Source organism: Tenrec ecaudatus (genome assembly GCF_050624435.1).
Source record: "Tenrec ecaudatus isolate mTenEca1 chromosome 5 unlocalized genomic scaffold, mTenEca1.hap1 SUPER_5_unloc_4, whole genome shotgun sequence".
Taxonomy (NCBI): Eukaryota; Metazoa; Chordata; class Mammalia; order Afrosoricida; family Tenrecidae; genus Tenrec; species Tenrec ecaudatus.
The window spans coordinates 620,163-630,028 of record NW_027457602.1 but is presented as its reverse complement, the minus strand read 5'-3'; positions in this window follow the sequence as shown (position 1 = coordinate 630,028).

Genomic DNA, 9,866 nt, shown 5'->3' with positions numbered 1-9,866 from the left:
AGGAGGGGAGAATGGAGCACACCCTGGCCCAATACACCTTGAGGATGATGTTCCCAATCAGAGAAGCCAATCCACAGAGAAGACCACATGGGCAGCCCCACGATGAGAAACGTCCCTCAAAGACCCATAGCCTTAGAGGGGACAACACTGGACACACAGTGTGGGAACTGCGCCCGAACTGATCCTGCCACTTCGATGCATGACACTAAGAGAGTGCAGCGGAAGAGTAAGAAAACGGAGCATCAAAGTCCCCGGGGAATGCCAAAGGTGGACTTTGTGGTCAGGGTTCGGTGCCCCCACAGACTGGACTGGAAAACACTCCTAAAGTTCACCACACAGTCCTTGTACTTTTCTTTCTGGTTAGTGTTGTTTTCTTTTAGTGTCATTGAATTTGGGTTGGGTTTTGTTTTCATTTTTGTTTTTTTTCTTTTTGCTGCTTGGTTTAGCTCAGTCTTGTTTTGTGCATGTTATTACCTTTACAGGTCTGTCTAATTAAGAGAGGCTGGATGAACAATCTGGAGGAGTAAACATGTGACCGGCCCTTTCCATTGGGCATGGGAGTGAGCACGGTGGGGGGAAAGGAAGTGGTGTAAAGAAACCCAGAGACAAGGGTACAACAAGTGATGGAAAATGGTAGTGAGGGGGATGTAGGAGGCCTGGTAGGGCGTGATCAAAGGTAATGTAACCAAGAGGAATTACTGAAACCCAAAAGAAGACTGAGCATGGCAGTGGGCACAAGAGGAAAATCAAAGGGTATAGAAGAGTGAGCTGGGAAGCAAGGGCCAGTTATAGACGTCTAAATAAAGGCATGTACATATGTACATATATTTACAAAGGGGCATGGGGAAATAGATCTATGTCCATATGTTTATAGATTTAGTATTAAGGTAGCAGATGGACATAGGGCCTCCGCTCAAGGACTCCCTCATTGCAATAACACTGTTCTATTAAATTGGCATTCTAAGATGCTCACCTTCCCTACACAATCACTGACCACAAAGCGGCTGCATAAGCAAATGTGGTGAAGAAAGCCGATGGTGTCCAGCTACCTAAAGATATAGCGTGTGGGGTCTTAAAGGCCTGAGGGCAAAGAAACAGCCATCTGGCTCTGAAGCAACAGAGCCCACATGGAGAAAGCATACCAGCCTGTGTGATCACAAAGTTTTAAAGGGATAAGGCAACAGGCATCATGAGAACAAAAAAATCTTATCATGGAGAATGAGAGGGGACTGCCGGGTATAGACCCAAAACCTATTTGCAGTGCACTGGACATCCCCTTACAGAAGGATCTCAGAGTGGAGATTAAAGAATACAGGGTATGGGACAGCAAAGATGAAACACAACTTTCCTCTAGTTCTTAATGCTTTCTCTTGCCCCACTATCATGATCCCAGTTCTACCATACTAATCTGGCCAAACTAGAGAAAGTATTCTAGTACCGATAGGAATTTCAAACAAGGGGAATCCAGAGTGGATGGGCCCTTTACCAGTGTTATGAGTGGAGATACTGGGAGGGTGGAGGAAGGGCAGGATGGAAAGTGGGAACCGATTACAAGGATCTTCATTGACCTCAAAAGAAAGGTGGGTGAAGATAAGGCAAAAGAATTAGTACATTTCCAAGGATTGATGAGGGATGGGTGGCGGGCATTGAGGGGGGAAAAATGAGGAGCTGAGGCCAGGGGCTTGGGTGGAGAGTGGATATTTTGTGAATAAGGAGGGCAATTAATGTACAGATGTGCTTCAAACAGCTGATGTATTTATGGATTGTGGTTAGTGTTGTAGGAGCCACTAATGAAAAGATCATAAAAGAAACAAAAATAATCTTGGCAGAGGGCTCATGCAAGGATGATCTCAGGCTGGATTAGACCAGTCAAAACAGCTACTGGAGTCGCCTCACCCTGTGTCTATTACTGAGTCAGCCATGATGCTTAGGACCCACAGCCCCAGCAGCTGGCCAGAGAGGGAGGTGGATCTCTGAGGCCATTCCACAGGGGGAATGGTCCTCTGTCCTGCAGGGCCCACCCTCCTTTGTAAGCGTGCTGCCTGGGGCAAGGCTTTCATGGAGTCCACACCATGGGAGCTCTACTACTCATGGGGGATTGGCAGGAAGCCTCTGCTCATGCGCACACACCACCAACTAGCTGGAGGATCTCCGTGAACAAAGCCTGAGGCAGACAACAAGCCCACTAACTGATGCTGTAAGAGATACAATCAGCATCCAGAAACCTGCAAGTGGGAGTAAGAGGCAGCATACCTTGGTCCCAGCCCCTCCCACTCTAATCTACAAGGAGTGACATTGCAAAGCAGAGGGTTTTCATAAAGCACTTCCAGGACTGTGGAATGAGCAGCCTCGTTTGTGGACATGGATACTCTGTGATCCAGACGTACTACCTCCTCCCTTACAGTCAGCTGAGACAAAAACCCTTGCAAGCAGAAAGCCATGCATCTGAACGGTATCCACCAGCCACTCATGTGCAGCACAGCTGCCTCCAAAGAGCCTTCCTGAGTGAGAGAGAAATCATGCAGAAGCCTGGTCTGCACTCAAGAGAGTTTTATGAGCGTTAGGGAGGCGTGATGGGCAAGTCTGGCCGACCCCAGTGGCTGAATTGAATTTACATGGCCTAGATTGGTCAATCCAGGTACAGGAACCACCCAGGTGACCTCCCCTTCATGGCCAGAAATCTGGACCTCTGAGCATGCACAGGGTGCCTCTCCTAACTGGGCTCTTATCTTGGCCCTATGGGCATGCATAACGGATGCCCCAGTCCCTAGCATAGCTACCTAACATTTGCCCCCCTGAAGAGATATGGACCCAAATCTTTGGGGTACTGGGCGACGACATCTCTAGCTACTTCCTGCTGGCAAAACGGGCGAAGTGGGGCTTTGGGTCCATACCCTTCCTACACTGCTGGGAGGGGTTGTCCATTGAGGGCAACTTTATCCAGGATGGATAAGGTTGAGGTGGTCCAGGAGATGGTAATCGTGGACCTGGCACACTTGGTTCAGAAGCTTTAATCACCCCATAACTTCTGAGAAAAACAAACGGTCTAAAAGGTGAACAGTTTGACTACGACAAGGCTAAGCTTGTGAGGTGGCAGTGGCCTTGAAATTAGGTGAGTGTCACAGGAAACAAAAATAATCTTAGGATTACCAGACATGTGTGTTTGTTCATTGGAAGTACAGGAAGAGGGATAAAAGCATTCACATTTTCCCCTAGGAGGGCACAGGTTTGGGCACTACTAGGTGCAGTCGGATCACTGATTCATTTATGATGCTAAGTTCTTGGACCCGCTGATAAGACCCATCCTTCTTTTTAACCCTATAACGCTTCAATTTTAATTTTGGGAAAAAATTTTCTTTTTGTTGTGGACTTTCATAGTTATAAATATATATATATATGTATTAATATATACATTTTTAATGTTATGAAAACATCATGCTTCGCGTTATAGAGTTAAATGGAAATAATGGGCTAGTGCAGGACGAGTCAAAAGTGACCAAAATAGAGTAACTGCCTAAGCCATTTTGAATTTTCTTGGGTTCAATTGGAGTAAATGCTTGTAAATTACCCGGGGTCCAAATTCCCATGGTGCCTCCTACAACGCGTAGAATGTTCAGGGATGTTTCAGGGCTGGGAGATTAATAACCCCTAAGTCCAGGATACCTTAGGGCAGGGGTCCTTAAACTGTTTACCCAAGGGGCCAGTTCACTATCCCTCAGGCCTTTTGAAGGAAAGACTATAGTTTAAAAAAACAAATATTACGAACAAATTCATGTGCACACTGCACATCTTGATTTGAAGTTCAAAAAAAAAAATAAATGGGGCACATACACCCGGCAGAAAGGATCAACGTCCTCGGCTGTCTGCATGTGGCCCACAGGTTGTAGTTTGAGGACCCCTGCTCTCGGCATTCACCAAGAGGATGTGGTTTCAACCCAAAAGCTTGGAGACTCTACAATTTGTTTAAAAGTGATGGGGCAGAAGGAGTCCCTGATTGACCCACGCAAGACTAGTTTTCCCATCCCCTATTACTAAGAGTTCATAGTTATGGTTAAAGGGAACCAGGATATCCCGATCTGATCCCGTTACTTCAAGTGTGGGCTGACATTGCCACTAAGAAGCCTGCAAATACAAAAGACTTACTCCCTCCTGCAAAGAAAGGGCCCTTGTTTCCAAGGTTTCAGGAAACATGGAAGGACCGGAAAAACAAACGGTCCAAGTTCCCAAAACCACATAGGTGGAGGCCATCCCTCCCCATCACCCTCCCCCGCCCCTCCCCTCCCCTCCCCTCCCCTCCCCTCCCTCACCCCTCCCTTCCCTCACCTCTCCCCTCCCCTACCCCTCTCCCCTCCCCTACCCCTCCCCCCTCCCCTCCCCTCCCCTCCCCTCCCCTCCCCATCACTCTCCCCTAATCGGCTTTATCCCATTTTGCAGGAGAACTCCGGGAGTGGGAGAGCTGGCTTCAAACCCTTTCTTTCAACCCCCGCCCCATAAGGTTTCTAGGGTCCAGAAATAGAAAACTTCTAACAGGCCCTTATTGAGTCACTCCCTCCCCCACAGGCCCCCCAAATTCACCCCCACCCCTAACAAGCAGCCCCCCACACACACTAGTACTGGTATGACTTCCATACTCATCAGCCCACCTGGAATGCTTGCCAACAACTTCTCCAGGTGCTGTTCACAACGGAGGAGGGTAGCCCTTCCAGACAGAGGCCCAGTAAGCAGTCAGTGAACCTGATGGTCAGCGAGCGGGCACTCCCCACTTGAGAGAAACTCTTTTGGCCACTACACCAACAATGTGGGATCTCAATTCCTAGCAAGGCCCAGAGGGCTTTACCAGGTATCAACCATTGCTCTTACATGACCCTCTGCAGAAGAGCTAGGAAACCTATGAATTTATCTAAGGTCAGTGAGAATTTTCAGGTTCCTATAAGAGAATGTCCGCCTGCCTTTCTAGAGTGGCTGAGGGAAGCCTACGGGCTTTATACCCCTAACGGCCCGGAGGCACTGAAAACAGGAGGGCAATAAGTACTGCCTTTATTACTCAGTCAGTCTGCCTCAGACATGACAAAGAAGTGGGAAGGGTTTGAAGGGAAAAATCTTAGCGATTTGGTACAAGTGGCTCATTGAGTGTATACCAACAGAGATGACCCTAGCACGACAGAGACAAAGAAGCTAGCTAAAATAATCGTAATTGCCATGAGATACCCCAGAGACTCAGGAAAAGGAGAGCATGGCCCACTCACGGAGAGACTAACCTCTGGGCACCGCCAAGCCATGGGGAAGGACCAATGTGCCTACTGCAGGAAAGAAGGACACTGGAAAAATCAGTGCCTTGAAAACCCCAGGAGAGGTGCACGACCCTCCACTAGAGTGGATGGGCCTCATCTGCAACGAGAAAGACCCAAGCAAGAGACAATAATGCTTGAAGAAGCTCAATGAAGGGGTCAGGGCTCTGTTTCACTTCGCCGCCAAAAGCCCAGGCTAACTCTCCAAGTAGGAGGCCAGGCAGTAAATTTCTTGGTGGACACAGGGGCCACCTTGTCAGGTTCAGAAAGGAATATGGGCACATTTTCAAGAAGAAAGATGTGAATTACTGTGAGCCTATGATTCCTTCCACAGATAACTCACACCAGAAGGTTTGCATGGAGGGTAGGTGGGTTTCCCAAGACAACAAGATAACAAATATCTATCAGCCCTTTGGCCCAGTTAGCCACCTGGTTATGATATCACTGGCTTCTGGCTCAGCTGCTGAGCCAGTGAAGCAGTTATAGCGGGAGAAGACTAGGTGGCCGGTGGCCATCAACGGAAGGACCAAATCTACACAGTGGGCTTCCTGTTTCAATATGGAGCCACGTATGTTACCTGCTGGACACCATCTCTATCCTGAGCTCATAATTGCCATCGCAGGTCTAGAATGCGGCGCGCAGGTACACACTATATGAAACAGTCTCTGATTAACCCCTCTCGATAACTTGCTGACATGGGAGTCTGGATAATCCTGTACATTTACTTTGCAGATTAGAAAACTCACTCAAAAACACACGGGAGTTGACCCAGAGACACACAACTGGTTAACAACAAAGTCATATTCACAACCAGCGTCTGGACCAAGAGCACGGTGCCCCACAGAACTGTGCCCATCGAGCAGTCAATATCTCCTGGACTCTCAAAAGATCTGAGCTGATACCCACCCCCCCACATCCTTGCAGCACCAAAAGATTGTATTTCACAGGATGGCACCGGATCTGCAGCTCACGGAGAGGGACATATCTGATCAGAGAACACAGGGCAGAACAAGGGGGAGGAGGGGAGAATGGAGCACACCCTGGCCCAATACACCTTGAGGATGATGTTCCCAATCAGAGAAGCCAATCCACAGAGAAGACCACATGGGCAGCCCCACGATGAGAAACGTCCCTCAAAGACCCATAGCCTTAGAGGGGACAACACTGGACACACAGTGTGGGAACTGCGCCCGAACTGATCCTGCCACTTCGATGCATGACACTAAGAGAGTGCAGCGGAAGAGTAAGAAAACGGAGCATCAAAGTCCCCGGGGAATGCCAAAGGTGGACTTTGTGGTCAGGGTTCGGTGCCCCCACAGACTGGACTGGAAAACACTCCTAAAGTTCACCACACAGTCCTTGTACTTTTCTTTCTGGTTAGTGTTGTTTTCTTTTAGTGTCATTGGATTTGGGTTGGGTTTTGTTTTCATTTTTGTTTGTTTTTTTTTTCTTTTTGCTGCTTGGTTTAGCTCAGTCTTGTTTTGTGCATGTTATTACCTTTACAGGTCTGTCTAATTAAGAGAGGCTGGATGAACAATCTGGAGGAGTAAACATGTGACTGGCCCTTTCCATTGGGCATGGGAGTGAGCACGGTGGGGGGAAAGGAAGTGGTGTAAAGAAACCCAGAGACAAGGGTACAACAAGTGATGGAAAATGGTAGTGAGGGGGATGTAGGAGGCCTGGTAGGGCGTGATCAAAGGTAATGTAACCAAGAGGAATTACTGAAACCCAAAAGAAGACTGAGCATGGCAGTGGGCACAAGAGGAAAATCAAAGGGTATAGAAGAGTGAGCTGGGAAGCAAGGGCCAGTTATAGACGCCTAAATAAAGGCATGTACATATGTACATATATTTACAAAGGGGCATGGGGAAATAGATCTATGTCCATATGTTTATAGATTTAGTATTAAGGTAGCAGATGGACATAGGGCCTCCGCTCAAGGACTCCCTCATTGCAATAACACTGTTCTATTAAATTGGCATTCTAAGATGCTCACCTTCCCTACACAATCACTGACCACAAAGCGGCTGCATAAGCAAATGTGGTGAAGAAAGCCGATGGTGTCCAGCTACCTAAAGATATAGCGTGTGGGGTCTTAAAGGCCTGAGGGCAAAGAAACAGCCATCTGGCTCTGAAGCAACAGAGCCCACATGGAGAAAGCATACCAGCCTGTGTGATCACAAAGTTTTAAAGGGATAAGGCAACAGGCATCATGAGAACAAAAAAATCTTATCATGGAGAATGAGAGGGGACTGCCGGGTATAGACCCAAAACCTATTTGCAGTGCACTGGACATCCCCTTACAGAAGGATCTCAGAGTGGAGATTAAAGAATACAGGGTATGAGACAGCAAAGATGAAACACAACTTTCCTCTAGTTCTTAATGCTTTCTCTTGCCCCACTATCATGATCCCAGTTCTACCATACTAATCTGGCCAAACTAGAGAAAGTATTCTAGTACCGATAGGAATTTCAAACAAGGGGAATCCAGAGTGGATGGGCCCTTTACCAGTGTTATGAGTGGAGATACTGGGAGGGTGGAGGAAGGGCAGGATGGAAAGTGGGAACCGATTACAAGGATCTTCATTGACCTCAAAAGAAAGGTGGGTGAAGATAAGGCAAAAGAATTAGTACATTTCCAAGGATTGATGAGGGATGGGTGGCGGGCATTGAGGGGGGAAAAATGAGGAGCTGAGGCCAGGGGCTTGGGTGGAGAGTGGATATTTTGTGAATAAGGAGGGCAATTAATGTACAGATGTGCTTCAAACAGCTGATGTATTTATGGATTGTGGTTAGTGTTGTAGGAGCCACTAATGAAAAGATCATAAAAGAAACAAAAATAATCTTGGCAGAGGGCTCATGCAAGGATGATCTCAGGCTGGATTAGACCAGTCAAAACAGCTACTGGAGTCGCCTCACCCTGTGTCTATTACTGAGTCAGCCATGATGCTTAGGACCCACAGCCCCAGCAGCTGGCCAGAGAGGGAGTTGGATCTCTGAGGCCATTCCACAGGGGGAATGGTCCTCTGTCCTGCAGGGCCCACCCTCCTTTGTAAGCGTGCTGCCTGGGGCAAGGCTTTCATGGAGTCCACACCATGGGAGCTCTACTACTCATGGGGGATTGGCAGGAAGCCTCTGCTCATGCGCACACACCACCAACTAGCTGGAGGATCTCCGTGAACAAAGCCTGAGGCAGACAACAAGCCCACTAACTGATGCTGTAAGAGATACAATCAGCATCCAGAAACCTGCAAGTGGGAGTAAGAGGCAGCATACCTTGGTCCCAGCCCCTCCCACTCTAATCTACAAGGAGTGACATTGCAAAGCAGAGGGTTTTCATAAAGCACTTCCAGGACTTTGGAATGAGCAGCCTCGTTTGTGGACATGGATACTCTGTGATCCAGACGTACTACCTCCTCCCTTACAGTCAGCTGAGACAAAAACCCTTGCAAGCAGAAAGCCATGCATCTGAACAGTATCCACCAGCCACTCATGTGCAGCACAGCTGCCTCCAAAGAGCCTTCCTGAGTGAGAGAGAAATCATGCAGAAGCCTGGTCTGCACTCAAGAGAGTTTTATGAGCGTTAGGGAGGCGTGATGGGCAAGTCTGGCCGACCCCAGTGGCTGAATTGAATTTACATGGCCTAGATTGGTCAATCCAGGTACAGGAACCACCCAGGTGACCTCCCCTTCATGGCCAGAAATCTGGACCTCTGAGCATGCACAGGGTGCCTCTCCTAACTGGGCTCTTATCTTGGCCCTATGGGCATGCATAACGGATGCCCCAGTCCCTAGCATAGCTACCTAACATTTGCCCCCCTGAAGAGATATGGACCCAAATCTTTGGGGTACTGGGCGACGACATCTCTAGCTACTTCCTGCTGGCAAAACGGGCGAAGTGGGGCTTTGGGTCCATACCCTTCCTACACTGCTGGGAGGGGTTGTCCATTGAGGGCAACTTTATCCAGGGTGGATAAGGTTGAGGTGGTCCAGGAGATGGTAATCGTGGACCTGGCACACTTGGTTCAGAAGCTTTAATCACCCCATAACTTCTGAGAAAAACAAACGGTCTAAAAGGTGAACAGTTTGACTACGACAAGGCTAAGCTTGTGAGGTGGCAGTGGCCTTGAAATTAGGTGAGTGTCACAGGAAACAAAAATAATCTTAGGATTACCAGACATGTGTGTTTGTTCATTGGAAGTACAGGAAGAGGGATAAAAGCATTCACATTTTCCCCTAGGAGGGCACAGGTTTGGGCACTACTAGGTGCAGTCGGATCACTGATTCATTTATGATGCTAAGTTCTTGGACCCGCTGATAAGACCCATCCTTCTTTTTAACCCTATAACGCTTCAATTTTAATTTTGGGAAAAAATTTTCTTTTTGTTGTGGACTTTCATAGTTATAAATATATATATATGTATTAATATATACATTTTTAATGTTATGAAAACATCATGCTTCGCGTTATAGAGTTAAATGGAAATAATGGGCTAGTGCAGGACGAGTCAAAAGTGACCAAAATAGAGTAACTGCCTAAGCCATTTTGAATTTTCTTGGGTTCAATTGGAGTAAAGGC